Genomic DNA, 22,643 nt, shown 5'->3' with positions numbered 1-22,643 from the left:
ACCTCTGTGGGGACTCTGCTGCAAGGCGGACCTCTGTGCAAGGCGGACCTCTGTGCAAGGCGGGACTCTGCTGCAAGGCGGACCTCTGTGGGGACTCTGATGCAAGGCGGACCTCTGTGCAAGGCGGGACTCTGCTGCAAGGCGGACCTCTGTGGGGGCTCTGATGCGAGGCGGACATCTGTGGGGACTCTGCTGCAAGGCGGACCTCTGTGGGGACTCTGATGCAAGGTGGACCTCTGTGCAAGGCGGGACTCTGCTGCAAGGCAGACCTCTGTGGGGCCTCTGATGCAAGGCGGACCTCTGTGGGGACTCTGCTGCAAGGCGGACCTCTGTGGGGACTCTGATGCAAGGCGGACCTCTGTGCAAGGCGGGACTCTGCTGCAAGGCGGACCTCTGTGGGGACTCTGATGCAAGGCGGACTTCTGTGGGGACTCTGATGCAAGGCGGACCTCTGTGGGGACTCTGATGCAAGGCGGACCTCTGTGGGGACTCTGATGCAAGGCGGACCTCTGTGGGGACTCTGCTGCAAGGCGGACCTCTGTGGGGACTCTGCTGCAAAGCGGACCTCTGTGGGGACTCTGCTGCAAGGCAGACCTCTGTGGGGACTCTGCTGCAAGGCGGACCTCTGTGGGGACTCTGATGCAAGGCAGACCTCTGTGCAAGGTGGGACTCTGCTGCAAGGCGGACCTCTGTGGAGACTCTGATGCAAGGCGGACTTCTGTGGGGACTCTGATGCAAGGCGGACCTCTGTGGGGACTCTGATGCAAGGCGGACCTCTGTGGGGACTCTGCTGCAAGGCGGACTACTGTGGGGACTCTGCTGCAAGGCGGACCTCTGTGGGGACTTTTCTGCAAGTGGGACTTCTGTGGGGACTCTGCTGCAAGGCGGACCTCTGTGGGGACTCTGATGCAAGGCGGAACTCTGTGGGGATCCTGTTGCAAGGCAGACCTCTGTGGGGACTCTGCTTCAAGGGGGACCTCTGTGGGGACTCTGCTGCAAGGAGGACCTCTGTGGGGACTCTGCTGCAAGGCGGACCTCTGTGGGGACTCTGATGCAAGGCGGTCCCCTGTGGGGACTCTGCTGCAAGGCGGACCTCTGTGGGGACTCTGATGCAAGGCGGACGTCTGTGGGGACTCTGTTGCAAGGCGGACCTCTGTGGGGACTCTGATGCAAGGCGGACCTCTGTGGAGACTCTGATGCAAGGAGGACCTCTGTGGGGACCCTGATGCAAGGCGGACCTCTGTGGGGACTCTGATGCAAGGCGGACCTCTGTGGGTACTCTGATGCAAGGCGGACCTCTGTGGGGACTCTGATGCAAGGCGGACCTCTGTGGGGACTCTGCTGCCAGGCGGACTTCTGTGGGGAATCTGCTGCCAGGCGGACCTCTGTGGGGACTCTGCTGCCAGGCGGACCTCTGTGGGGACTCTGCTGCAAGGCGGACCTCTGTGGGGACTCTGCTGCAAGGCGGACCTCTGTGGGGACTCTGCTGCAAGGCGGACCTCTGTGGGGACTCTGATGCAAGGCGGACCTCTGTGGGGACTCTGATGCAAGTCAGACCTCTGTGGGGACTCTGATGCAAGTCGGACCTCTGTGCAAGGCGGGACTCTGCTGCAAGGCGGACCTCTGTGGGGGCTCTGATGCGAGGCGGACCTCTATGGGGACTCTGATGCGAGGCGGACCTCTGTGGGGACTCTGATGCGAGGCGGACCTCTGTGGGGACTCTGATGCGAGGCGGACCTCTGTGGGGACTCTGATGCGAGGAGGACCTCTGTGGGGACTCTGATGCAAGGCGGTCCTCTGTGGGAACTCTGATGCAAGGCGGACCTCTGTGGGGACTCTGATGCAAGGCGGACCTCCGTGGGGACTCTGATGCAAGGCGGACCTCCGTGGGGACTCTGATGCAAGGCGGACCTCTGTGGGGACTTTTCTGCAAGTGGGACTTCTGTGGGGACTCTGCTGCAAGGCGGACCTCTGTGGGGACTCTGATGCAAGGCGGACCTCTGTGGGGACTCTGCTGCAAGGCAGACCTCTGTGGGGACTCTGCTGCAAGGCGGACCTCTGTGGGGACTCTGCTGCAAGGAGGACCTCTGTGGGGACTCTGCTGCAAGGTGGACCTCTGTGGGGACTCTGCTGCAAGGCGCACCTCTGTGGGGACTCTGATGCAAGGCGGACCTCTGTGGGGACTCTGCTGCAAGGCGGACCTCTGTGGGGACTCTGATGCAAGGCGGAAATCTGTGGGGACTCTGCTGCAAGGCGGACCTCTGTGAGGACTCTGCTGCAAGGCGGACCTCTGTGGGGACTCTGCTGCAAGGCGGACCTCTGTGGGGACTCTGCTGCAAGGCGGTCCCCTGTGGGGACTCTGCTGCAAGGCGGACCTCTGTGGGGACTCTGATGCAAGGCGGACGTCTGTGTGGACTCTGTTGCAAGGCGGACCTCTGTGGGGACTCTGATGCAAGGCGGACCTCTGTGGAGACTCTGATGCAAGGAGGACCTCTGTGGGGACCCTGATGCAAGGCGGACCTCTGTGGGGACTCTGATGCAAGGCGGGCCTCTGTGGGTACTCTGATGCAAGGCGGACCTCTGTGGGGACTCTGATGCAAGGTGGACCTCTGTGGGGACTCTGCTGCCAGGCGGACTTCTGTGGGGAATCTGCTGCCAGGCAGACCTCTGTGGGATCTCTGCTGCCAGGCGGACCTCTGTGGGGACTCTGCTGCAAGGCGGACCTCTGTGGGGACTCTGATGCAAGGCGGACCTCTGTGGGGACTCTGATGCAAGTCAGACCTCTGTGGGGACTCTGATGCAAGGCGGACCTCTGTGGGGACCCTGTTGCAAGGCGGACCTCTGTGGGGACTCTGATTCAAGGGGGACCTCTGTGGGGACTCTGCTGCAAGGCGGACCTCTGTGGGGACTCTGATGCAAGGCGGACCTCTGTGGGGACTCTGATGCAAGGCGGACCTCTGTGGCGACTCTGATGCAAGGCGGACCTCTGTGGCGACTCTGATGCAAGGCGGACCTCTGTGGGGACTTTTCTGCAAGTGGGACTTCTGTGGGGACTCTGCTGCAAGGCGGACCTCTGTGGGGACTCTGATGCAAGGCGGAACTCTGTGGGGATCCTGTTGCAAGGCAGACCTCTGTGGGGACTCTGCTTCAAGGGGGACCTCTGTGGGGACTCTGCTGCAAGGAGGACCTCTGTGGGGACTCTGCTGCAAGGCGGACCTCTGTGGGGACTCTGATGCAAGGCGGTCCCCTGTGGGGACTCTGCTGCAAGGCGGACCTCTGTGGGGACTCTGATGCAAGGCGGACGTCTGTGGGGACTCTGTTGCAAGGCGGACCTCTGTGGGGACTCTGATGCAAGGCGGACCTCTGTGGAGACTCTGATGCAAGGAGGACCTCTGTGGGGACCCTGATGCAAGGCGGACCTCTGTGGGGACTCTGATGCAAGGCGGACCTCTGTGGGTACTCTGATGCAAGGCGGACCTCTGTGGGGACTCTGATGCAAGGCGGACCTCTGTGGGGACTCTGCTGCCAGGCGGACTTCTGTGGGGAATCTGCTGCCAGGCGGACCTCTGTGGGGACTCTGCTGCCAGGCGGACCTCTGTGGGGACTCTGCTGCAAGGCGGACCTCTGTGGGGACTCTGCTGCAAGGCGGACCTCTGTGGGGACTCTGCTGCAAGGCGGACCTCTGTGGGGACTCTGATGCAAGGCGGACCTCTGTGGGGACTCTGATGCAAGTCAGACCTCTGTGGGGACTCTGATGCAAGTCGGACCTCTGTGCAAGGCGGGACTCTGCTGCAAGGCGGACCTCTGTGGGGGCTCTGATGCGAGGCGGACCTCTATGGGGACTCTGATGCGAGGCGGACCTCTGTGGGGACTCTGATGCGAGGCGGACCTCTGTGGGGACTCTGATGCGAGGCGGACCTCTGTGGGGACTCTGATGCGAGGAGGACCTCTGTGGGGACTCTGATGCAAGGCGGTCCTCTGTGGGAACTCTGATGCAAGGCGGACCTCTGTGGGGACTCTGATGCAAGGCGGACCTCCGTGGGGACTCTGATGCAAGGCGGACCTCCGTGGGGACTCTGATGCAAGGCGGACCTCTGTGGGGACTTTTCTGCAAGTGGGACTTCTGTGGGGACTCTGCTGCAAGGCGGACCTCTGTGGGGACTCTGATGCAAGGCGGACCTCTGTGGGGACTCTGCTGCAAGGCGGACCTCTGTGGGGACTCTGCTGCAAGGCGGACCTCTGTGGGGACTCTGCTGCAAGGAGGACCTCTGTGGGGACTCTGCTGCAAGGTGGACCTCTGTGGGGACTCTGCTGCAAGGCGCACCTCTGTGGGGACTCTGATGCAAGGCGGACCTCTGTGGGGACTCTGCTGCAAGGCGGACCTCTGTGGGGACTCTGATGCAAGGCGGAAATCTGTGGGGACTCTGCTGCAAGGCGGACCTCTGTGAGGACTCTGCTGCAAGGCGGACCTCTGTGGGGACTCTGCTGCAAGGCGGACCTCTGTGGGGACTCTGCTGCAAGGCGGTCCCCTGTGGGGACTCTGCTGCAAGGCGGACCTCTGTGGGGACTCTGATGCAAGGCGGACGTCTGTGTGGACTCTGTTGCAAGGCGGACCTCTGTGGGGACTCTGATGCAAGGCGGACCTCTGTGGAGACTCTGATGCAAGGAGGACCTCTGTGGGGACCCTGATGCAAGGCGGACCTCTGTGGGGACTCTGATGCAAGGCGGGCCTCTGTGGGTACTCTGATGCAAGGCGGACCTCTGTGGGGACTCTGATGCAAGGTGGACCTCTGTGGGGACTCTGCTGCCAGGCGGACTTCTGTGGGGAATCTGCTGCCAGGCAGACCTCTGTGGGGACTCTGCTGCCAGGCGGACCTCTGTGGGGACTCTGCTGCAAGGCGGACCTCTGTGGGGACTCTGATGCAAGGCGGACCTCTGTGGGGACTCTGATGCAAGTCAGACCTCTGTGGGGACTCTGATGCAAGGCGGACCTCTGTGGGGACCCTGTTGCAAGGCGGACCTCTGTGGGGACTCTGATTCAAGGGGGACCTCTGTGGGGACTCTGCTGCAAGGCGGACCTCTGTGGGGACTCTGATGCAAGGCGGACCTCTGTGGGGACTCTGATGCAAGGCGGACCTCTGTGGCGACTCTGATGCAAGGCGGACCTCTGTGGCGACTCTGATGCAAGGCGGACCTCTGTGAGGACTCTGCTGCAAGGCGGACCTCTGTGGGGACTCTGCTGCAAGGCGGACCTCTGTGGGGACTCTGCTGCAAGGCGGACCTCTGTGGGGACTCTGCTGCAAGATGGACCTCTGTGGGGACCTCTGTGGGGACTCTGCTGCAAGGCGGACCTCTGTGCAAGGCGGACCTCTGTGCAAGGCGGGACTCTGCTGCAAGGCGGACCTCTGTGGGGACTCTGATGCAAGGCGGACCTCTGTGCAAGGCGGGACTCTGCTGCAAGGCGGACCTCTGTGGGGGCTCTGATGCGAGGCAGACATCTGTGGGGACTCTGCTGCAAGGCGGACCTCTGTGGGGACTCTGATGCAAGGCGGACCTCTGTGCAAGGCGGGACTCTGCTGCAAGGCGGACCTCTGTGGGGACTCTGATGCAAGGCGGACCTCTGTGGGGACTCTGCTGCAAGGCGGACCTCTGTGGGGACTCTGATGCAAGGCGGACCTCTGTGCAAGGCGGGACTCTGCTGCAAGGCGGACCTCTGTGGGGACTCTGATGCAAGGCGGACCTCTGTGGGGACTCTGATGCAAGGCGGACCTCTGTGGGGACTCTGATGCAAGGCGGACCTCTGTGGGGACTCTGCTGCAAGGCGGACCTCTGTGGGGACTCTGCTGCAAAGCGGACCTCTGTGGGGACTCTGCTGCAAGGCGGACCTCTGTGGGGACTCTGCTGCAAGGCGGACCTCTGTGGGGACTCTGATGCAAGGCAGACCTCTGTGCAAGGTGGGACTCTGCTGCAAGGCGGACCTCTGTGGAGACTCTGATGCAAGGCGGACTTCTGTGGGGACTCTGATGCAAAGCGGACCTCTGTGGGGACTCTGATGCAAGGCGGACCTCTGTGGGGACTCTGCTGCAAGGCGGACCACTGTGGGGACTCTGCTGCAAGGCGGACCTCTGTGGGGACTTTTCTGCAAGTGGGACTTCTGTGGGGACTCTGCTGCAAGGCGGACCTCTGTGGGGACTCTGATGCAAGGCGGAACTCTGTGGGGATCCTGTTGCAAGGCAGACCTCTGTGGGGACTCTGCTTCAAGGGGGACCTCTGTGGGGACTCTGCTGCAAGGAGGACCTCTGTGGGGACTCTGCTGCAAGGCGGACCTCTGTGGGGACTCTGATGCAAGGCGGTCCCCTGTGGGGACTCTGCTGCAAGGCGGACCTCTGTGGGGACTCTGATGCAAGGCGGACGTCTGTGGGGACTCTGTTGCAAGGCGGACCTCTGTGGGGACTCTGATGCAAGGCGGACCTCTGTGGAGACTCTGATGCAAGGAGGACCTCTGTGGGGACCCTGATGCAAGGCGGACCTCTGTGGGGACTCTGATGCAAGGCGGACCTCTGTGGGTACTCTGATGCAAGGCAGACCTCTGTGGGGACTCTGATGCAAGGCGGACCTCTGTGGGGACTCTGCTGCCAGGCGGACTTCTGTGGGGAATCTGCTGCCAGGCGGACCTCTGTGGGGACTCTGCTGCCAGGCGGACCTCTGTGGGGACTCTGCTGCAAGGCGGACCTCTGTGGGGACTCTGCTGCAAGGCGGACCTCTGTGGGGACTCTGCTGCAAGGCGGACCTCTGTGGGGACTCTGATGCAAGGCGGACCTCTGTGGGGACTCTGATGCAAGTCAGACCTCTGTGGGGACTCTGATGCAAGGCGGACCTCTGTGGGGACCCTGTTGCAAGGCGGACCTCTGTGGGGACTCTGCTTCAAGGGGGACCTCTGTGGGGACTCTGCTGCAAGGCGGACCTCTGTGGGGACTCTGATGCAAGGCGGACCTCTGTGGGGACTCTGATGCAAGGCGGACCTCTGTGGCGACTCTGATGCAAGGCAGACCTCTGTGGCGACTCTGATGCAAGGCGGACCTCTGTGGCGACTCTGATGCAAGGCGGACCTCTGTGGGGACTCTGCTGCAAGGAGGACCTCTGTGGGGACTCTGCTGCAAGGCGGACCTCTGTGGGGACTCTGCTGCAAGGCGGACCTCTGTGGGGACTCTGCTGCAAGGCGGACCTCTGTGGGGACTCTGCTGCAAGGAGGACCTCTGTGGGGACTCTGCTGCAAGGCGGTCCTCTGTGGGGACTCTGCTGCAAGGCGGACCTCTGTGGGGACTCTGCTGCAAGGCGGACCTCTGTGGGGACTCTGCTGCAAGGCGGACCTCTGTGAGGACTCTGCTGCAAGACGGACCTCTGTGGGGACCTCTGTGGGGACTCTGCTGCAAGGCGGACCTCTGTGCAAGGTGGACCTCTGTGCAAGGCGGGACTCTGCTGCAAGGCGGACCTCTGTGGGGACTCTGATGCAAGTCGGACCTCTGTGCAAGGCGGGACTCTGCTGCAAGGCGGACCTCTGTGGGGGCTCTGATGCGAGGCGGACCTCTGTGGGGACTCTGATGCGAGGCGGACCTCTGTGGGGACTCTGATGTGAGGCGGACCTCTGTGGGGACTCTGATGCGAGGCGGACCTCTGTGGGGACTCTGATGCGAGGCGGACCTCTGTGGGGACTCTGATGCGAGGAGGACCTCTGTGGGGACTCTGATGCAAGGCAGTCCTCTGTGGGAACTCTGATGCAAGGCGGACCTCTGTGGGGACTCTGATGCAAGGCGGACCTCCGTGGGGACTCTGATGCAAGGTGGACCTCCGTGGGGACTCTGATGCAAGGCGGACCTCTGTGGGGACTTTTCTGCAAGTGGGACTTCTGTGGGGACTCTGCTGCAAGGCGGACCTCTGTGGGGACTCTGATGCAAGGCGGACCTCTGTGGGGACTCTGCTGCAAGGCGGACCTCTGTGGGGACTCTGCTGCAAGGCGGACCTCTGTGGGGACTCTGCTGCAAGGAGGACCTCTGTGGGGACTCTGCTTCAAGGCGGACCTCTGTGGGGACTCTGCTGCAAGGCGCACCTCTGTGGGGACTCTGATGCAAGGCGGACCTCTGTGGGGACTCTGCTGCAAGGCGGACCTCTGTGGGGACTCTGATGCAAGGCGGAAATCTGTGGGGACTCTGCTGCAAGGCGGACCTCTGTGAGGACTCTGCTGCAAGGCGGACCTCTGTGGGGACTCTGCTGCAAGGCGGACCTCTGTGGGGACTCTGCTGCAAGGCGGTCCCCTGTGGGGACTCTGCTGCAAGGCGGACCTCTGTGGGGACTCTGATGCAAGGCGGACGTCTGTGGGGACTCTGTTGCAAGGCGGACCTCTGTGGGGACTCTGATGCAAGGCGGACCTCTGTGGAGACTCTGATGCAAGGAGGACCTCTGTGGGGACCCTGATGCAAGGCGGACCTCTGTGGGGACTCTGATGCAAGGCGGACCTCTTTGGGTACTCTGATGCAAGGCGGACCTCTGTGGGGACTCTGATGCAAGGCGGACCTCTGTGGGGACTCTGCTGCCAGGCGGACTTCTGTGGGGAATCTGCTGCCAGGCGGACCTCTGTGGGGACTCTGCTGCCAGGCGGACCTCTGTGGGGACACTGCTGCAAGGCGGACCTCTGTGGGGACTCTGCTGCAAGGCGGACCTCTGTGGGGACTCTTCTGCAAGGCGGACCTCTGTGGGGACTCTGATGCAAGGCGGACCTCTGTGGGGACTCTGATGCAAGTCAGACCTCTGTGGGGACTCTGATGCAAGGCGGACCTCTGTGGGGACCCTGTTGCAAGGCGGACCTCTGTGGGGACTCTGCTTCAAGGGGGACCTCTGTGGGGACTCTGCTGCAAGGCGGACCTCTGTGGGGACTCTGATGCAAGGCGGACCTCTGTGGGGACTCTGATGCAAGGCGGACCTCTGTGGCGACTCTGATGCAAGGCGGACCTCTGTGGCGACTCTGATGCAAGGCGGACCTCTGTGGGGACTCTGCTGCAAGGAGGACCTCTGTGGGGACTCTGCTGCAAGGCGGACCTCTGTGGGGACTCTGCTGCAAGGCAGACCTCTGTGGGGACTCTGCTGCAAGGAGGACCTCTGTGGGGACTCTGATGCAAGGCGGACCTTTGTGGGGACTCTGATGCAAGGCGGACCTCTGTGGGGACCTCTGTGGGGACTCTGCTGCAAGGCGGACCTCTGTGGGGACTCTGATGCAAGGCGGACCTCTGTGGGGACCTCTGTGGGGACTCTGCTGCAAGGCGGACCTCTGTGGGGACTCTGATGCAAGGCGGACCTCTGTGGGGACTCTGATGCAAGGCAGACCTCTGTGGGGACTGATGCAAGGCGGACGTCTGTGGGAACTCTGATGCAAGGCGGACCTCTGTGGGGACTCTGATGCAAGGCGGACCTCTGTGGGGACCCTGTTGCAAGGCGAACCTCTGTGGATACTCTGATGCAAGGCAGACCTCTGTGGGGACTCTGATGCAAGGCGGACCTCTGTGGGGACTCTGCTGCAAGGCGGACCTCTGTGGGGACTCTGATGCAAGGCGGAAGTTTGTGCAAGGCGAGACTCTGCTGCAAGGCGGACCTCTGTGGGGACTCTGATGCAAGGCGGACTTCTGTGAGGACTCTGATGCAAGGCGGACCTCTGTGGGGACTCTGATGCAAGGCGGACCTCTGTGGGGACTCTGATGCAAGGCGGACCTCTGTGGGGACTCTGCTGCAAGGCGGACCTCTGTGGGGACTCTGTTGCAAGGCGGACCTCTGTGGGAACTCTGCTGCAAGGCGGACCTCTGTGGGGACTCTGATGCAAGGCGGACCTCGGTGGGGACTCTGTTGCAAGGCGGACCTCTGTGGGGTCTCTGTTGCAAGGCGGACCTCTGTGTGGACTCTGCTGCAAAGCGGACCTCTGTGGGGACTGATGCAAGGTGGACCTCTGTGGGGACTGATGCAAGGCGGACCTCTGTGGAGACTCTGCTGCAAGGCGGACCTCTGTGGGGACTCTGATGCAAGGCGGTCCTCTGTGGGGACTCTGATGCAAGGCGGACCTCTGTGGGGACTCTGCTGCAAGGCTGACCTCTGTGGGGACTCTGATGCAAGTGGGACTTCTGTGGGGACTCTGCTGCAAGGCGGACCTCTGTGGGGACTATGATGCAAGGCGGACCTCTGTGGGGACTCTGATGCAAGGCGAACCTCTGTGGGGACTCTGCTGCAAGGCGGACCTCTGTGGGGACTCTGATGCAAGGCGGACCTCTGTGCAAGGCGGGACTCTGCTGCAAGGCAGACCTCTGTGCGGACTCTGATGCAAGGCGGACTTCTGTGGGGACTCTGATGCAAGGCGGACCTCTGTGGGGACTCTGATGCAAGGCGGACCTCTGTGGTGACTCTGATGTAAGGCGGACCTCTGTGGGGACTCTGCTGCAAGGCGGACCTCTGTGGGGACTCTGCTGCAAGGCGGACCTCTGTGGGGACTCTGCTGCAAGGCGGACCTCTGTGTGGACTCTGCTGCAAGGCGGACCTCTGTGGGGACTCTGATGCAAGGCGGAAGTTTGTGCAAGGCGAGACTCTGCTGCAAGGCGGACCTCTGTGGGACTCTGATGCAAGGCGGACTTCTGTGAGGACTCTGATGCAAGGCGGACCTCTGTGGGGACTCTGATGCAAGGCGGACCTCTGTGGGGACTCTGATGCAAGGCGGACCTCTGTGGGGACTCTGCTGCAAGGCGGACCTCTGTGGGGACTCTGTTGCAAGGCGGACCTCTGTGGGGACTCTGCTGCAAGGCGGACCTCTGTGGGGACTCTGATGCAAGGCGGACCTCTGTGGGGACTCTGTTGCAAGGCGGACCTCTGTGGGGTCTCTGTTGCAAGGCGGACCTCTGTGTGGACTCTGCTGCAAAGCGGACCTCTGTGGGGACTGATGCAAGGTGGACCTCTGTGGGGACTGATGCAAGGCGGACCTCTGTGGAGACTCTGCTGCAAGGCGGACCTCTGTGGGGACTCTGATGCAAGGCGGTCCTCTGTGGGGACTCTGATGCAAGGCGGACCTCTGTGGGGACTCTGCTGCAAGGCTGACCTCTGTGGGGACTCTGATGCAAGTGGGACTTCTGTGGGGACTCTGCTGCAAGGCGGACCTCTGTGGGGACTCTGATGCAAGGCGGACCTCTGTGGGGACTCTGATGCAAGGCGAACCTCTGTGGGGACTCTGCTGCAAGGCGGACCTCTGTGGGGACTCTGATGCAAGGCGGACCTCTGTGCAAGGCGGGACTCTGCTGCAAGGCGGACCTCTGTGGGGACTCTGATGCAAGGCGGACTTCTGTGGGGACTCTGATGCAAGGCGGACCTCTGTGGGGACTCTGATGCAAGGCGGACCTCTGTGGTGACTCTGATGTAAGGCGGACCTCTGTGGGGACTCTGCTGCAAGGCGGACCTCTGTGGGGACTCTGCTGCAAGGCGGACCTCTGTGGGGACTCTGCTGCAAGGCGGACCTCTGTGGGGACTCTGCTGCAAGGCGGACCTCTGTGGGGACTCTGATGCAAGGCGGAAGTTTGTGCAAGGCGAGACTCTGCTGCAAGGCGGACCTCTGTGGGGACTCTGATGCAAGGCGGACTTCTGTGAGGACTCTGATGCAAGGCGGACCTCTGTGGGGACTCTGATGCAAGGCGGACCTCTGTGGGGACTCTGATGCAAGGCGGACCTCTGTGGGGACTCTGTTGCAAGGCGGACCTCTGTGGGGACTCTGCTGCAAGGCGGACCTCTGTGGGGACTCTGATGCAAGGCGGACCTCTGTGGGGACTCTGTTGCAAGGCGGACCTCTGTGGTGTCTCTGTTGCAAGGCGGACCTCTGTGTGGACTCTGCTGCAAAGCGGACCTCTGTGGGGACTGATGCAAGGTGGACCTCTGTGGGGACTGATGCAAGGCGGACCTCTGTGGAGACTCGGCTGCAAGGCGGACCTCTGTGGGGACTCTGATGCAAGGCGGTCCTCTGTGGGGACTCTGATGCAAGGCGGACCTCTGTGGGGACTCTGCTGCAAGGCTGACCTCTGTGGGGACTCTGATGGAAGGCGGACCTCTGTGGGGACTATGATGCAAGGCGGACCTCTGTGGGGACTCTGCTGCAAGGCGGACCTCTATGGGGACTCTGCTGCAAGGCGGACCTCTGTGGGGACTCTTCTGCAAGGCGGACCTCTGTGGGGACTCTGATGCAAGGCGGACCTCTGTGGGGACCCTGTTGCAAGGCGAACCTCTGTGGGGACTCTGATGCAAGGCAGACCTCTGTGGGGACTCTGATGCAAGGCGGACCTCTGTGGGGACTCTGATGCAAGGCGGACCTCTGTGGGGACTCTGCTGCAAGTGGGACTTCTGTGGGGACTTTGATGCAAGGTGGACCTCTGTGCAAGGCGGGACTCTGCTGCAAGGCGGACCTCTGTGGGAACTCTGATGCAAGGCGGACTTCTGTGGGGACTCTGATGCAAGGCGGACCTCTGTGGGGACTCTGATAGAAGGCGGACCTCTGTGGGGACTCTGATGCAAGGCGGACCTCTGTGGGGACTGTGCTGCAAGGCGGACCTCTGTGGGGACTCTGCTGCAAGGCGGACCTCTGTGGGGACTCTGCTGCAAGGCGGACCTCTGTGGGGACTCTGCTGCAAGGCGGACCTCTGTGGGGACTCTGCTGCAAGGCGGACCTCTGTGGGGACTCTGATGCAAGGCGGACCTCTGTGCATGGCGGGACTCTGCTGCAAGGCGGACCTCTGTGGGGACTCTGATGCAAGGCGGACTTCTGTGGGGACTCTGATGCAAGGCAGACCTCTGTGGGGACTCTGATGCAAGGCGGACCTCTGTGGGGACTCTGATGCAAGGCGGACCTCTGTGGGGACTCTGCTGCAAGGCGGACCTCTGTGGTGACTCTGCTGCAAAGCTGACCTCTGTGGGGACTCTGCTGCAAGGCGGACCTCTGTGGGGACTCTGCTGCAAGGCGGACCTCTGTGGGGACTCTGATGCAAGGCGGACCTCTGTGCAAGGCGGGACTCTGCTGCAAGGCGGACCTCTGTGGGGACTCTGATGCAAGACGGACTTCTGTGGGGACTCTGATGCAAGGCGGACCTCTGTGGGGACTCTGATGCAAGGCGGACTTCTGTGGGGACTCTGATGCAAGGCGGACCTCTGTGGGGACTCTGATGCAAGGCGGACCTCTGTGGGGACTCTGATGCAAGGCGGACCTCTGTGGGGACTTTTCTGCAAGTGGGACTTCTGTGGGGACTCTGCTGCAAGGCGGACCTCTGTGGGGACTTTGATGCAAGGTGGACCTCTGTGGGGACCCTGTTGCAAGGCAGACCTCTGTGGGGACTCTGCTTCAAGGGGGACCTCTGTGGGGACTCTGCTGCAAGGAGGACCTCTGTGGGGACTCTGATGCAAGGCAGACCTCTGTGGGGACTCTGATGCAAGGCGGACCTCTGTGGGGACTCTGATGCAAGGCGAACCTCTGTGGGGACTCTGCTGCAAGTGGGACTTCTGTGGGGACTTTGATGCAAGGTGGACCTCTGTGCAAGGCGGGACTCTGATGCAAGGCGGACCTCTGTGGGAACTCTGATGCAAGGCGGACTTCTGTGGGGACTCTGATGCAAGGCGGACCTCTGTGGGGACTCTGATAGAAGGCGGACCTCTGTGGGGACTCTGATGCAAGGCGGACCTCTATGGGGACTCTGCTGCAAGGCGGACCTCTGTGGGGACTCTGCTGCAAGGCGGACCTCTGTGGGGACTCTGCTGCAAGGCGGACCTCTGTGGGGACTCTGCTGCAAGGCGGACCTCTGTGGGGACTCTGCTGCAAGGCGGACCTCTGTGGGGACTCTGATGCAAGGCGGACCTCTGTGCAAGGCGGGACTCTGCTGCAAGGCGGACCTCTGTGGGGACTCTGATGCAAGGCGGACTTCTGTGGGGACTCTGATGCAAGGCGGACCTCTGTGGGGACTCTGATGCAAGGCGGACCTCTGTGGGGACTCTGCTGCAAGGCGGACCTCTGTGGGGACTCTGCTGCAAAGCAGACCTCTGTGGGGACTCTGCTGCAAGGCGGACCTCTGTGGGGACTCTGCTGCAAGGCGGACCTCTGTGGGGACTCTGATGCAAGGCGGACCTCTGTGCGAGGCGGGACTCTGCTGCAAGGCGGACCTCTGTGGGGACTCTGATGCAAGGCAGACTTCTGTGGGGACTCTGATGCAAGGCGGACCTCTGTGGGGACTGTGATGCAAGGCGGACTTCTGTGGGGACTCTGATGAAAGGCGGACCTCTGTGGGGACTCTGATGCAAGGCGGACCTCTGTGGGGACTCTGATGCAAGGCGGACCTCTGTGGTTACTTTTCTGCAAGTGGGACTTCTGTGGGGACTCTGCTGCAAGGCGGACCTCTGTGGGGACTTTGATGCAAGGTGGACCTCTGTGGGGACCCTGTTGCAAAGCAGACCTCTGTGGGGACTCTGCTTCAAGGGGGACCTCTGTGGGGACTCTGCAGCAAGGAGGACCTCTGTGGGGACTCTGCTGCAAGGCGGACCTCTGTGGGGACTCTGCTGCAAGGCGCACCTCTGTGGGGACTCTGATACAAGGCGGACCTCTGTGGGGACTCTGCTGCAAGGCGGACCTCTGTGGGGACTCTGATGCAAGGCGGAAATCTGTGGGGACTCTGATGCAAAGCGGACCTCTGTGGGGACTCTGCTGCAAGGAGGACCTCTGTGGGGACTCTGCTGCAAGGCGGACCTCTGTGGGGACTCTGCTGCAAGGCGGACCTCTGTGGGGACTCTGCTGCAAGGCAGACCTCTGTGGGGACTCTGCTGCAAGGCGGACCTCTGTGGGGACTCTGCTGCAAGGCGGACCTCTGTGGGGACTCTGCTGCAAGGCGGACCTCTGTGGGGACTCTGCTGCAAGGCGGACATCTGTGAGGACTCTGCTGCAAGGCGGACCTCTGTGGGGACTCTGCTGCAAGGCGGACCTCTGTGGGGACTCTGCTGCAAGGCGGACCTCTGTGGGGACTCTGCTGCAAGGCGGACCTCTGTGGGGACTCTGATGCAAGGCGGACCTCTGTGCAAGGCGGGACTCTGCTGCAAGGCGGACCTCTGTGGGGACTCTGATGCAAGGCGGACTTCTGTGGGGACTCTGATGCAAGGCGGACCTCTGTGGGGACTCTGATGCAAGGCGGACCTCTGTGGGGACTCTGCTGCAAGGCGGACCTCTGTGGGGACTCTGCTGCAAAGCAGACCTCTGTGGGGACTCTGCTGCAAGGCGGACCTCTGTGGGGACTCTGCTGCAAGGCGGACCTCTGTGGGGACTCTGATGCAAGGCGGACCTCTGTGCGAGGCGGGACTCTGCTGCAAGGCGGACCTCTGTGGGGACTCTGATGCAAGGCAGACTTCTGTGGGGACTCTGATGCAAGGCGGACCTCTGTGGGGACTGTGATGCAAGGCGGACTTCTGTGGGGACTCTGATGAAAGGCGGACCTCTGTGGGGACTCTGATGCAAGGCGGACCTCTGTGGGGACTCTGATGCAAGGCGGACCTCTGTGGTTACTTTTCTGCAAGTGGGACTTCTGTGGGGACTCTGCTGCAAGGCGGACCTCTGTGGGGACTTTGATGCAAGGTGGACCTCTGTGGGGACCCTGTTGCAAAGCAGACCTCTGTGGGGACTCTGCTTCAAGGGGGACCTCTGTGGGGACTCTGCAGCAAGGAGGACCTCTGTGGGGACTCTGCTGCAAGGCGGACCTCTGTGGGGACTCTGCTGCAAGGCGCACCTCTGTGGGGACTCTGATACAAGGCGGACCTCTGTGGGGACTCTGCTGCAAGGCGGACCTCTGTGGGGACTCTGATGCAAGGCGGAAATCTGTGGGGACTCTGATGCAAGGCGGACCTCTGTGGGGACTCTGCTGCAAGGAGGACCTCTGTGGGGACTCTGCTGCAAGGCGGACCTCTGTGGGGACTCTGCTGCAAGGCGGACCTCTGTGGGGACTCTGCTGCAAGGCAGACCTCTGTGGGGACTCTGCTGCAAGGCGGACCTCTGTGGGGACTCTGCTGCAAGGCGGACCTCTGTGGGGACTCTGCTGCAAGGCGGACCTCTGTGGGGACTCTGCTGCAAGGCGGACATCTGTGAGGACTCTGCTGCAAGGCGGACCTCTGTGGGGACTCTGCTGCAAGGCGGACCTCTGTGGGGACTCTGCTGCAAGGCGGACCTCTGTGGGGACTCTGCTGCAAGACGGACCTCTGTGGGGACCTCTGTGAAGACTCTGCTGCAAGGCGGACCTCTGTGCAAGGCGGACCTCTGTGCAAGGCGGGACTCTGCTGCAAGGCGGACCTCTGTGGGGACTCTGATGCAAGGCGGACCTCTGTGCAAGGTGGGACTCTGTTGCAAGGCGGACCTCTGTGGGGGCTCTGATGCGAGGCGGACCTCTGTGGGGACTCTGCTGCAAGGCGGACCTCTGTGGGGACTCTGATGCAAGGCGGACCTCTGTGCAAGGCGGGAATCTGCTGCAAGGCGGACCTCTGTGGGGACTCTGATGCAAGGCGGACCTCTGTGGGGACTCTGCTGCAAGGCGGACCTCTGTGGGGACTCTGATGCAAGGCGGACCTCTGTGCAAGGCGGGACTCTGCTGCAAGGCGGACCTCTGTGGGGACTCTGATGCAAGGCTGACATCTGTGGGGACTCTGATGCAAGGCGGACCTCTGTGGGGACTCTGATGCAAGGCGGACCTCTGTGGGGACTCTGATGCAAGGCGGACCTCTGTGGGGACTCTGCTGCAAGGCGGACCTCTGTGGGGACTCTGCTGCAAAGCAGACCTCTGTGGGGACTCTGCTGCAAGGCGGACCTCTGTGGGGACTCTGCTGCAAGGCGGACCTCTGTGGGGACTCTGATGCAAGGCGGACCTCTGTGGGGACTCTGATGCAAGGCGGACCTCTGTGGGGACTCTGATGCAAGGCGGACCTCTGTGGGGACTCTGCTGCAAGGCGGACCTCTGTGGGGACTCTGCTGCAAAGCGGACCTCTGTGGGGACTCTGCTGCAAGGCGGACCTCTGTGGGGACTCTGCTGCAAGGCGGACCTCTGTGGGGACTCTGATGCAAGGCGGACCTCTGTGCAAGGCGGGACTCTGCTGCAAGGCGGACCTCTGTGGGGACTCTGATGCAAGGCGGACCTCTGTGGGGACTCTGATGCAAGGCGGACCTCTGTGCAAGGCGGGACTCTGCTGCAAGGCGGACCTCTGTGGGGACTCTGATGCAAGGCGGACCTCTGTGGGGACTCTGATGCAAGGCGGACCTCTGTGGGGACTCTGATGCAAGGCGGACCTCTGTGGTGACTCTGATGTAAGGCGGACCTCTGTGGGGACTCTGCTGCAAGGCGGACCTCTGTGGGGACTCTGCTGCAAGGCGGACCTCTGTGGGGACTCTGCTGCAAGGCGGACCTCTGTGGGGACTCTGCTGCAAGGCGGACCTCTGTGGGGACTCTGATGCAAGGCGGAAGTTTGTGCAAGGCGAGACTCTGCTGCAAGGCGGACCTCTGTGGGACTCTGATGCAAGGCGGACTTCTGTGAGGACTCTGATGCAAGGCGGACCTCTGTGGGGACTCTGCTGCAAGGCGGACCTCTGTGGGGACTCTGATGCAAGGCGGACCTCTGTGCAAGGCGGGACTCTGCTGCAAGGCGGACCTCTGTGGGGACTCTGATGCAAGGCTGACATCTGTGGGGACTCTGATGCAAGGCGGACCTCTGTGGGGACTCTGATGCAAGGCGGACCTCTGTGGGGACTCTGATGCAAGGCGGACCTCTGTGGGGACTCTGCTGCAAGGCGGACCTCTGTGGGGACTCTGCTGCAAAGCAGACCTCTGTGGGGACTCTGCTGCAAGGCGGACCTCTGTGGGGACTCTGCTGCAAGGCGGACCTCTGTGGGGACTCTGATGCAAGGCGGACCTCTGTGGGGACTCTGATGCAAGGCGGACCTCTGTGGGGACTCTGATGCAAGGCGGACCTCTGTGGGGACTCTGCTGCAAGGCGGACCTCTGTGGGGACTCTGCTGCAAAGCGGACCTCTGTGGGGACTCTGCTGCAAGGCGGACCTCTGTGGGGACTCTGCTGCAAGGCGGACCTCTGTGGGGACTCTGATGCAAGGCGGACCTCTGTGCAAGGCGGGACTCTGCTGCAAGGCGGACCTCTGTGGGGACTCTGATGCAAGGCGGACCTCTGTGGGGACTCTGATGCAAGGCGGACCTCTGTGCAAGGCGGGACTCTGCTGCAAGGCGGACCTCTGTGGGGACTCTGATGCAAGGCGGACCTCTGTGGGGACTCTGATGCAAGGCGGACCTCTGTGGGGACTCTGATGCAAAGCGGACCTCTGTGGTGACTCTGATGTAAGGCGGACCTCTGTGGGGACTCTGCTGCAAGGCGGACCTCTGTGGGGACTCTGCTGCAAGGCGGACCTCTGTGGGGACTCTGCTGCAAGGCGGACCTCTGTGGGGACTCTGCTGCAAGGCGGACCTCTGTGGGGACTCTGATGCAAGGCGGAAGTTTGTGCAAGGCGAGACTCTGCTGCAAGGCGGACCTCTGTGGGGACTCTGATGCAAGGCGGACTTCTGTGAGGACTCTGATGCAAGGCGGACCTCTGTGGGGACTCTGATGCAAGGCGGACCTCTGTGGGGACTCTGATGCAAGGCGGACCTCTGTGGGGACTCTGCTGCAAGGCGGACCTCTGTGGGGACTCTGTTGCAAGGCGGACCTCTGTGGGGACTCTGCTGCAAGGCGGACCTCTGTGGGGACTCTGATGCAAGGCGGACCTCGGTGGGGACTCTGTTGCAAGGCGGACCTCTGTGGGGTCTCTGTTGCAAGGCGGACCTCTGTGTGGACTCTGCTGCAAAGCGGACCTCTGTGGGGACTGATGCAAGGTGGACCTCTGTGGGGACTGATGCAAGGCGGACCTCTGTGGAGACTCTGCTGCAAGGCGGACCTCTGTGGGGACTCTGATGCAAGGCGGTCCTCTGTGGGGACTCTGATGCAAGGCGGACCTCTGTGGGGACTCTGCTGCAAGGCTGACCTCTGTGGGGACTCTGATGCAAGTGGGACTTCTGTGGGGACTCTGCTGCAAGGCGGACCTCTGTGGGGACTATGATGCAAGGCGGACCTCTGTGGGGACTCTGATGCAAGGCGAACCTCTGTGGGGACTCTGCTGCAAGGCGGACCTCTGTGGGGACTCTGATGCAAGGCGGACCTCTGTGCAAGGCGGGACTCTGCTGCAAGGCAGACCTCTGTGGGGACTCTGATGCAAGGCGGACTTCTGTGGGGACTCTGATGCAAGGCGGACCTCTGTGGGGACTCTGATGCAAGGCGGACCTCTGTGGTGACTCTGATGTAAGGCGGACCTCTGTGGGGACTCTGCTGCAAGGCGGACCTCTGTGGGGACTCTGCTGCAAGGCGGACCTCTGTGGGGACTCTGCTGCAAGGCGGACCTCTGTGGGGACTCTGCTGCAAGGCGGACCTCTGTGGGGACTCTGATGCAAGGCGGAAGTTTGTGCAAGGCGAGACTCTGCTGCAAGGTGGACCTCTGTGGGGACTCTGATGCAAGGCGGACTTCTGTGAGGACTCTGATGCAAGGCGGACCTCTGTGGGGACTCTGATGCAAGGCGGACCTCTGTGGGGACTCTGATGCAAGGCGGACCTCTGTGGGGACTCTGCTGCAAGGCGGACCTCTGTGGGGACTCTGTTGCAAGGCGGACCTCTGTGGGGACTCTGCTGCAAGGCGGACCTCTGTGGGGACTCTGATGCAAGGCGGACCTCTGTGGGGACTCTGTTGCAAGGCGGACCTCTGTGGGGTCTCTGTTGCAAGGCGGACCTCTGTGTGGACTCTGCTGCAAAGCGGACCTCTGTGGGGACTGATGCAAGGTGGACCTCTGTGGGGACTGATGCAAGGCGGACCTCTGTGGAGACTCTGCTGCAAGGCGGACCTCTGTGGGGACTCTGATGCAAGGCGGTCCTCTGTGGGGACTCTGATGCAAGGCGGACCTCTGTGGGGACTCTGCTGCAAGGCTGACCTCTGTGGGGACTCTGATGCAAGTGGGACTTCTGTGGGGACTCTGCTGCAAGGCGGACCTCTGTGGGGACTCTGATGCAAGGCGGACCTCTGTGGGGACTCTGATGCAAGGCGAACCTCTGTGGGGACTCTGCTGCAAGGCGGACCTCTGTGGGGACTCTGATACAAGGCGGACCTCTGTGCAAGGCGGGACTCTGCTGCAAGGCGGACCTCTGTGGGGACTCTGATGCAAGGCGGACTTCTGTGGGGACTCTGATGCAAGGCGGACCTCTGTGGGGACTCTGATGCAAGGCGGACCTCTGTGGTGACTCTGATGTAAGGCGGACCTCTGTGGGGACTCTGCTGCAAGGCGGACCTCTGTGGGGACTCTGCTGCAAGGCGGACCTCTGTGGGGACTCTGCTGCAAGGCGGACCTCTGTGGGGACTCTGCTGCAAGGCGGACCTCTGTGGGGACTCTGATGCAAGGCGGAAGTTTGTGCAAGGCGAGACTCTGCTGCAAGGCGGACCTCTGTGGGGACTCTGATGCAAGGCGGACTTCTGTGAGGACTCTGATGCAAGGCGGACCTCTGTGGGGACTCTGATGCAAGGCGGACCTCTGTGGGGACTCTGATGCAAGGCGGACCTCTGTGGGGACTCTGCTGCAAGGCGGACCTCTGTGGGGACTCTGTTGCAAGGCGGACCTCTGTGGGGACTCTGTGCAAGGCGGGACTCTGCTGCAAGGCGGACCTCTGTGGGAACTCTGATGCAAGGCGGACTTCTGTGGGGACTCTGATGCAAGGCGGACCTCTGTGGGGACCCTGTTGCAAGGCAGACCTCTGTGGGGACTCTGCTTCAAGGGGGACCTCTGTGAAGACTCTGCTGCAAGGAGGACCTCTGTGGGGACTCTGATGCAAGGCAGACCTCTGTGGGGACTCTGATGCAAGGCGGACCTCTGTGGGGACTCTGATGCAAGGCGAACCTCTGTGGGGACTCTGCTGCAAGTGGGACTTCTGTGGGGACTTTGATGCAAGGTGGACCTCTGTGCAAGGCGGGACTCTGCTGCAAGGCGGACCTCTGTGGGAACTCTGATGCAAGGCGGACTTCTGTGGGGACTCTGATGCAAGGCGGACCTCTGTGGGGACTCTGATAGAAGGCGGACCTCTGTGGGGACTCTGATGCAAGGCGGACCTCTGTGGGGACTCTGCTGCAAGGCGGACCTCTATGGGGACTCTGCTGCAAGGCGGACCTCTGTGGGGACTCTGCTGCAAGGCGGACCTCTGTGGGGACTCTGCTGCAAGGCGGACCTCTGTGGGGACTCTGCTGCAAGGCGGACCTCTGTGGGGACTCTGCTGCAAGGCGGACCTCTGTGGGGACTCTGATGCAAGGCGGACCTCTGTGCAAGGCGGGACTCTGCTGCAAGGCGGACCTCTGTGGGGACTCTGATGCAAGGCGGACTTCTGTGGGGACTCTGATGCAAGGCGGACCTCTGTGGGGACTCTGATGCAAGGCGGACCTCTGTGGGGACTCTGATGCAAGGCGGACCTCTGTGGGGACTCTGCTGCAAGGCGGACCTCTGTGGGGACTCTGCTGCAAAGCGGACCTCTGTGGGGACTCTGCTGCAAGGCGGACCTCTGTGGGGACTCTGCTGCAAGGCGGACCTCTGTGGGGACTCTGATGCAAGGCGGACCTCTGTGCGAGGCGGGACTCTGCTGCAAGGCGGACCTCTGTGGGGACTCTGATGCAAGGCAGACTTCTGTGGGGACTCTGATGCAAGGCGGACCTCTGTGGGGACTCTGATGCAAGGCGGACTTCTGTGGGGACTCTGATGCAAGGCGGACCTCTGTGGGGACTCTGATGCAAGGCGGACCTCTGTGGGGACTCTGATGCAAGGCGGACCTCTGTGGTTACTTTTCTGCAAGTGGGACTTCTGTGGGGACTCTGCTGCAAGGCGGACCTCTGTGGGGACTTTGATGCAAGGTGGACCTCTGTGGGGACCCTGTTGCAAGGCAGACCTCTGTGGGGACTCTGCTTCAAGGGGGACCTCTGTGGGGACTCTGCTGCAAGGAGGACCTCTGTGGGGACTCTGCTGCAAGGCGGACCTCTGTGGGGACTCTGCTGCAAGGCGCACCTCTGTGGGGACTCTGATGCAAGGCGGACCTCTGTGGGGACTCTGCTGCAAGGCGGACCTCTGTGGGGACTCTGATGCAAGGCGGAAATCTGTGGGGACTCTGATGCAAGGCGGACCTCTGTGGGGACTCTGCTGCAAGGAGGACCTCTGTGGGGACTCTGCTGCAAGGCGGACCTCTGTGGGGACTCTGCTGCAAGGCGGACCTCTGTGGGGACTCTGCTGCAAGGCAGACCTCTGTGGGGACTCTGCTGCAAGGCGGACCTCTGTGGGGACTCTGCTGCAAGGCGGACCTCTGTGGGGACTCTGCTGCAAGGCGGACCTCTGTGGGGACTCTGCTGCAAGGCGGACCTCTGTGAGGACTCTGCTGCAAGGCGGACCTCTGTGGGGACTCTGCTGCAAGGCGGACCTCTGTGGGGACTCTGCTGCAAGGCGGACCTCTGTG

Source organism: Aquarana catesbeiana, linkage group LG05 (genome assembly GCF_042186555.1).
Source record: "Aquarana catesbeiana isolate 2022-GZ linkage group LG05, ASM4218655v1, whole genome shotgun sequence".
NCBI lineage: Eukaryota > Metazoa > Chordata > Amphibia > Anura > Ranidae > Aquarana > Aquarana catesbeiana.
The sequence above is the reverse complement of the archived record's forward strand: the minus strand, read 5'-3'. Positions refer to the sequence as shown.